The following is an 8292-nucleotide window of genomic DNA, read 5'->3' as shown; positions in this document are numbered from 1 at the left end:
AAGAACAGACTATAGTTCAAATAGTGGAAACGCAGGGGTATCGAAAGTCGAGCCAAAAGGTCTGCACCAAAGAAAGTTGGATTATGAGGCCGCTAGACATCGAATTTTTTGTGAAGAAATGTTAGCAAGGAAAGAAGTAGGAATTATAAGAAAATAAAGAAAATGAGAGATAGGAAAAAGTGTGAGGACCCCAAAACCGAGGGTTTTGTACCCTCACAACATATACCTATTTTTTCCATTTTCCTACATACATGTTATACAAGAATTGAATTTAACTCTGAATTTAACATTTATACATTTTTATGATATGAATTATATCTTTATGAATTACACGTCAAAACACATACATGCGGTTGCATATTGAATTATTATTTACTAAATTGAAGGATAAACCAGACTTGCGCACTTTTGCACGCAAGCAAAATATTTACATTTTTCGCCCACATAAATTTCAAAAGGGGTCACCCTAACATACACTCAAACATTTGGAAGGAAAGTGGAAATGCACAAAACATAAAATTGTGCCGGTCAACCAACCCTTTGCGCATCCAATGCACTCAGCTACAAATACAACATACATAATAATTTGGATAAACGAAGACGAACAGTAAAAGTCGCCAAACTAAGCGCGGCTATTAGTTGGGATTTTTCTCTACATACTTACGTACAAGCATACGACACACCAACGCACGCCCTAAACAGAAGCCGAAAGCATCAAACGAGGCCAACAACCAAGTGACAGCGAACATACGCATAAACACAAATGATCGAATTCGATAGGTAAAGCAAAGACTGGAAAACACGGCAGGAATACAACAAGCGTACGTACGAGATTTGGTATATTGTATATTAGGGCTCCCGAGAATTGGGATATGAAATGCCGGGATAGCGGATTGTCATACATGATCGAAAATATGCATATATATATATATATACAGATGTACAACCATATGTATGATAATGGAAAGAGGGAAAACGCATGTCAGCATGTAAGCGTATGTATGCACCAATAGAATACAGCGAAAGTAGCGTTAAACTAGAATTCGATTTTTGTATTCCCACCTCTTATAATTGTTAAAATTGTTATTGTAAAATTACTGACTGCCTGCGCGCAGTCCCACATAATTTTATAACTGAGGAATTATTACAATGAATTGTTTTTAGGAAATAACTGTCCACCGGCGTACAAAATCGTATATAAGGGCGGCAAATTAGCTTGTAAGATCAGAAGCTAGGAGATAGGCATACGAGTCAGTGGGCTTCTACCACTGACCAACACGACCTGAAGGTTTCTACTTCATTTCGTGAATTATTTTATATTCAGTAGGAGGTTTCTACTCCAACTGACGGAGAGCTGGCAGAGGGGTTCTACCTCAGCTACTCTTATTTAGACAGGGTAAAGAATAGGAGTAGCTCTTAGGGGCATTGAATTTTTTAAATAAACTTTATAACGTTTTTCAGAACTCCTTTGTCTATTTATTTTCATCGGAATAGGTTCTCCCATCAAATATAGGAACCCTGGACGGACTGGCCATACCTCAGCAGGAATAAGTCCGTCACAAAAGATTATGAAAAGAATTTTTAATAAGATAGTGTCAATAATTGTCACGTTAAAGGGCGACAATCGTTTCTTCGGTCAAACGAAAATCGGTGATAGGGATGCCTTAGCCGAGACGTATGAGAAGTTGATAGGAGGCAGGGAGGATAGCATCATCCCACTGGCCAATCAAAACATACGCACAGCGAATGGTGGCGAAACGCCCGTGGTTGGTGCTATCATTCTGGCTGTCTTTTGGGATGGAGTGTATAAGGACCTCGAGTTCCTTATCGTGCCAGGCCTCCAACAAGAGGTTAATTTAGGGGTAGACTTTTGGCAGGCTTTCGATCTAAATGTTGTTAGTCGAGGGGTTAGCACGCGTTCAACCCACACTGCCGTGGCAATTATGTTTTGATGCCGTGCAGCATGTCCTTACAAGAGAGCAAACTGTGGCTTTAGAAGGGATCAAGGCGCAGTTCCCATCGTTTGCTGTTTAGGGGTTAAGTAGAACCAACGTAGAAGAACGTTTTCAGTTCATTTCATTTATTTAACAAATTTGTACAACTAAGAACTTAAAGTCTTTTATATGTAAATCAACTGACATTAAAAACTTATGCTAATACATTTTATGTAAATGGGAAGTTCAATACCAATATAAAAAAAAAAAACAATATAAAATTTAAAGAAAACTAAAATGTACGCACTGACATAAAAGTATGCGTTTTATATATGCATTTACTTAAATTAATCTTATAAATATTACAAATTAATCTAGATACATGAATAGCAGATGTACAGAAAACAATGAAAGGAGAAACAAGGAAATTAGATGACATAACGATTATTTTAGAAATAGTATTTTAGTCAAAATATAGAAGAAATATCAACATTAGCGAAGTATTTCAGTATAATGCTTTTGAAGTTGATATTATTCAGCCCTACTTTAATTGATTCGACAATTGAGTTCCAAAGTCTAACAGCGCTAATAAAAAACAATCTGCTAGACGTTAAGTATTTGAACATTGGAACCACCAATTTACGGTTTCTTTGAGACCTGGTAAAATGCAGTTTGTCATAAAGATACTTGGGGGACTTACATTCTAATAGTTTAAACATGAACATGCAGTTTCTGGCAGCCAAGTAATTAAGGATGTTGCATCCCAGAATTTTATCCCTCCAGGGTGATATGTGATCGTATCGACCTACCCCATACACGTACCTGGTAACATTATTGAACGTTACACTGATCTTGTTGGCGCACTCCGAGTCAAGTTTAGTATACACAAGTTCAAAGTATGTGAAGTGGGATACAATTAGCTGCATTGCAAGCTGGCGACGGGTTTCCTGTGGTGTGAAAGGTGCCGATATGCGTAAGATCCGCAGTATTACATAAACATTGCGGACTACTTTATTAACATGGTCGAAAGAAGTTAATTTGTTATTTAATACAAAGCCTAAATTTTTAACTTTGTCAGTGGTACTAAGAGCCTGCGATCCGATCTTTAAAGATGGAATACTTTCAGGGTCGATTTCATTTTTGGATATCGGCATAACGTACGATTTTGCAGCGTTAAGACATAAAGCGTTGTTTTTATCCCAACAGAAAACAGCAGACAGATCACACTTTACTTTGAAGCATAAGTCTTCAACGAGACCAACACGATTAGAAAAGTACAACTGAATATCATCAGCATATGCGTGGACGTTAACATACTTACACACGGAACACACATCATTGGATTTGGACACTGGATTTAAATTCTGACGAAGCTTTCTCTCTTCTGACCTTTTGTTCCCTACCTTGGAGGTAACTAGTCATGACTTCAATGGAACTATCAGAAAAGGCAAAGGAGTGACGGAGTTTCCAGCACAATAGCTCGTGGCTGACCAAATCGAATACCTTAGAGAAATCCAACATGCAAAGAATGGTTAGGTCGCCATTATCAAATGGCCCTCTGATGTCATCCATGATTTTTACCATAGCAGTGGCACAACTGTGTTTAGGCTTAAAGCCAGACTGTAGAGGAGAGAGGAAGTTGTTTTCTCTAACAAAATTAGATATTTGTTCAGCCATTAAAGATTCGCACACTTTTGAGAACGATGGTACGATACTAATCGGTCTGAAGTCGGAAGGATCCGCAGCAAGCGGTTTCTTAGGATAGGCACAACTATTGATTTCTTCCAAGCGGAAGGAAAACAACCACTTGTAAAACAGTGGTTAATAATTTGGTTCAGAGGATTTACAATAAAAGGAAGAACAATTTTTACGAATTTCAACGAAACCTCATCATTACCCACGGCACACGATTTTATAGACAAAATGGACTTTATTACGCCACACTCACTAACACACTTAAACTCAAACGTATTAATAAAACTATTGGCAAGTTCAGGCATCCGCTCAGGAGAGACAGAGCTAGAGTTGTTGCTGTAATCGAAGTTTTGGATGAGAATCTCCCAGTCAAACAGAGGCACTATCCAATATCACCAGCGATTCAAAAACTTGTCTTTGAAGAACTAGACAGGATGCTGAGTCTGGGGGTGATTGAGGAGAGCAATTGTAGCTGGAGCTCTCCCGTATCGCTGGTGATAAAAGGCGAAAAGAAGCGGCTCTGCCTCGACGCGAGGAAGGTCAATGAGCGGACTATAAAAGACGCTTATCCACTCCCGAACATTGACGGGATTCTCAGCCGGCTTCACAACACTAGGTTTATTTCGGCCATCGACCTAAAGGATGCCTTTTGGCAAATACCACTGGAAAAGAAGTCCAGAGAAAAGACAGCATTTACAGTGCCAGGGCGTCCCCTATACCAGTACACAGTCATGCCATTTGGACTGTGTAATGCAGCGCAAAGAATGTGTAGGCTTATGGACAAGGCTATACCCGCTTCTTTTTTGGGACTCTGTGTTTGTATATTTGGATGATTTGTTGGTATATTCTGTAGATTTTGTGTCCCGTTTATGTTTGTTGGAAAAGGTCGCGAGATGTTTACTTGAAGCTAACCTTACCATTAACGTGGAAAAAAGTAAATTTTGTTTCAAACAAGTTAGATACTTAGGTTATGTAGTGGGAGATGCATGCATCCGGACCGATGCGAACGAGGTTGCTGCTGTGAGGGATTTCCCCGAACCAAAGAAGCAAGGAGGTCGTTAGAGCGGCTAAAGCAGAGCCTTATTTCTGCTCCCGTACTGGTACATCCTGATTTTGACAGACGTTTTTACATTCAGTATGATGCTTCGACAGACGGAGTGGGCGGGGTACTCTTTCAGTTAGACGACGAGAACAACGAACGGCCGATAGCTTACATTTCCGCCAAACTAAACAAAGCCCAGCGATATTATAGCATCACCGAGCTGGAGTGTTACGCGGCGGTGATAAGCGTAAAAAGATTTAGGCCGTACGTCGAAGGTTTGCCGTTCACAATTATAACTGATCACGCGAGTCTGAAATGGTTGATGAACCAGGAAGATCTGTATGGAAGACTCGCGCGGTGGAGTTTAAAATTGCAGGCCTTCGACTTCCAAATTGAACTGGAAAGGAGCACTTAATGTTTTCCCAGGTACGCTGTCACGGGCTCACATGGAGGAAATGACGCTATCAGACAGACTAATGGACATTAACTTAGACTCACCTTACTTTAAAACTGAAGAGTATGACGAACTTACAAAGACCGTGACACAGAACCAAGAAAAACTTCCAGACTTATGCGCGTCGTACGGATATGTCTATAGACGGACTCAGTTTGACAGGGGGGACGATCTTTAACAGGACCAGACATGGAAGCTCTGGGTACCATCGGAACTGCGTGCAGGATTGGTGGACGGTTCTCACAGATCACCTTCAGCGGGGAACGGAGGCATCCATAAGACGTTAGCCCGTATACGTTCGAAATATTACTGGCCTGGTATGGTAATCGATGTGCAAAGATATGTTAGAGATTGTGAAGGAAGATCTGTAAAGGAAATAAGACCCAAAATTCTTTCCACGACCACTCATGGGCAAGCAGCACGTAACTGAACGACCTTTCCAACGATTGTTTATTGACTTTATGGGCCCATACCCACGTACCACAGTGTTTCGTGTAGAACAAGCTAGCTGGACAAAAACAAAGTTCTTATTCCAAGAAAAGTGTAATGAGAAATGAAAGAAAACAAACACTTTTACATAATTTTTTTGATGGATTCTAAGCTCGAAGGTAAGTAAAATTTTTTAATAGTAATTCTTTCATAATTAGAGTATTTTAAATATATTTAACATTCCGTTATTAAGAAGAAAAGGTATTTTTTCCCTATATTTTTAATTTTAGGGACAAAAAAGTTACATACATCCGCGGACATCCGGGCTTAATTTTACATATGTTATAGTCGCAAGTATTCTCTAATAGTCGAAAGAAAAAACCATTGCGAATTCTTTTCACATCTATTTTAAATTTTTTTTTTTTTTTGTAGATTTAGTTATCTCTACATATCAAATAGGACGTATGTACGTACCAGCTCCGACGAGATATTTGAACCTTTAAAGCTGATCTACAAACGGCAAAACCAATTTCCTGATACAGGGAACAAATACGTAGATTTGAGACGATTCAGGGATTATAACACACAAAAGCAGACGCGTGAAGCCACGAATGAGATCTTATGAATATGTTGCTTATAACATCGGATCCTTTAGTTAACAGTTTTAGGGAGATACCTAAGAAAAAAATTTAAAAGTCGGACTTCAGAAGTCTTAAATTTACTGTCCCCCGATAATGTTGAGGAGGCAATAAATACCCCAGTTGTTTCAAGCTTTCACAGTAGTGTTGCTGATGTTCATGACTATTCCACAAGTAACTCATCCAATGAAAGTGATGATAGCGAATAATAACATAATTATAAAAGATAACCTATCCTATAACTTTTTGTTGGATCAGGTTTTATTCAATTTAAATCTATTGTCTTTTCTACTTTGTATGATACTTTACTTTTAAGTTTTTGTAATAAGTAATTTTGACATAATTAATTTAATTACTTACATTGTTATTAGTATTATTGTAATTCACTTTTACATTCCTGACTGGTACTATAAAATAATTCTGTAAAAATTATAGTGCCAGGATAAATACTCAAATAAATACAAAATATGTATGTAGATATGTACAGTCACTCACATAAATAAGTAGACACCCCTTTTTGGATAATTCTTACAATTTTCGCTTTCGCAAATTTATTTTAACTAATTTCCCATAAGAAAATTTGTCACGATCTATAACAAAAACTAAATTATATTTAAAAAATTCGACGAATTTTCATAAAAAATTTTAATTTTTTTTCCGAATTTTTAGAATTTTTTAGAGTATTGAAATTTGTATTCCATTAAATTTAAGTAAAATAAAGTGATATTCTTAAGTCCTTTAAATTTTTTTGGATCTATGTCACTTATTCACATGAGTTACTGTATATGAAATAAGCAAATGTATGCATATGAAGTAAAATTTTGGAAAAAAATAAAAAAAAAAAACATATGGCTGAAAAAAATGACGTAGTTTTAATAAATGACTGCATATGAAACGGAAAATCTCATAAAATAATTTTGTCCAGCTAGCTTGTTCTACACGAAACACTGTGCGTACGTGTGATGTAAATGTTTATGTATTTGTGTGTCTTGACCATTTTTGTAAGTTCGTCTTTGTAAAACCTATACGTAAGGCTACGTCTGTAGACGTAGTTAAGTTTTAGAAAAAGAGGTTTTTCACATATTTGGAGTTCCGGAATACGTTCATTCTGATAAAAGCAAACAATTTGTCTCTGATATTTTAGCGAAATTTTTAGAGAAGTATGGAACAACTCACATCCGAACGGCTTTCTACTCTCCACAAGGGAATGCAGCGGAGAGAGTAAATAGCTCAGTGCTACAAATCGTAAGGTCATTTATTAAAGAGAACCAAAAGAATTGGGATAAATGCATCAGTGATGCAGCTTTTTCCCAGCGCAGTGCCCTACAGGGTGTGCACCATACTATTGCAGATTCGGCATGCCAATGATGCAACATGGGACATCCTATGAAGTGTGTCGCAAACTAGGACCGTTAAAGATTCGGATATAGAGATATATACGCGAGCAGATAAATTACAAGCAATAAGAGATACTATTATGAGGGAATTGAAGCTAGCACATGGGTGAAGCCAAATGTTTAAAATACTCGGAGCAAAGATGTTAAATTCCAAATCGGACAAGTGGTATATCGCCGGAATTTCAAGCAGAGTTCACAAATAAATACCTACAACGCGAAACTTGCCCCTAAGCAAGTAAAGTGTATAATCCTCAAAGTGATTGGTAACTCCATGTATGAACTCGGAGATACAAGTGGCAAGAAAATCGGCGTATACAACGCTAAGGATATCTTTGTTGCGTAAGTACATGTTGAATGTTAGTTTGTTGTTATATGTTAAATGTAGATATGTGTTATGTGTTCTAGCTAAGTTTTTGACTTGACCATGAAAGTAATTATTAATGCAATTATTTATATTTACGACTATTTGTATACTCGACCTTACTGACTTATTTATTTATTTATTTTTTTATTATTTATATATTCTTTTTATATATTTTAACTTTTTTTACTCTGTGATATTTTCTTCTACTAACTGACTAAAAACTGTGATATAGATTTAGATGCATATCTGTGATATATTTAACCCGCATGTCCTTCTAGTCCGTAAAATAAGCATACATCTATGATATTGGTTTAGTAGTAGAAAATTTAATAATTCTGC

This window comes from Eurosta solidaginis, chromosome 1 (assembly GCF_040869045.1).
Source record: "Eurosta solidaginis isolate ZX-2024a chromosome 1, ASM4086904v1, whole genome shotgun sequence".
NCBI classification, from domain to species: domain Eukaryota; kingdom Metazoa; phylum Arthropoda; class Insecta; order Diptera; family Tephritidae; genus Eurosta; species Eurosta solidaginis.
The sequence above is the reverse complement of the archived record's forward strand: the minus strand, read 5'-3'. Positions refer to the sequence as shown.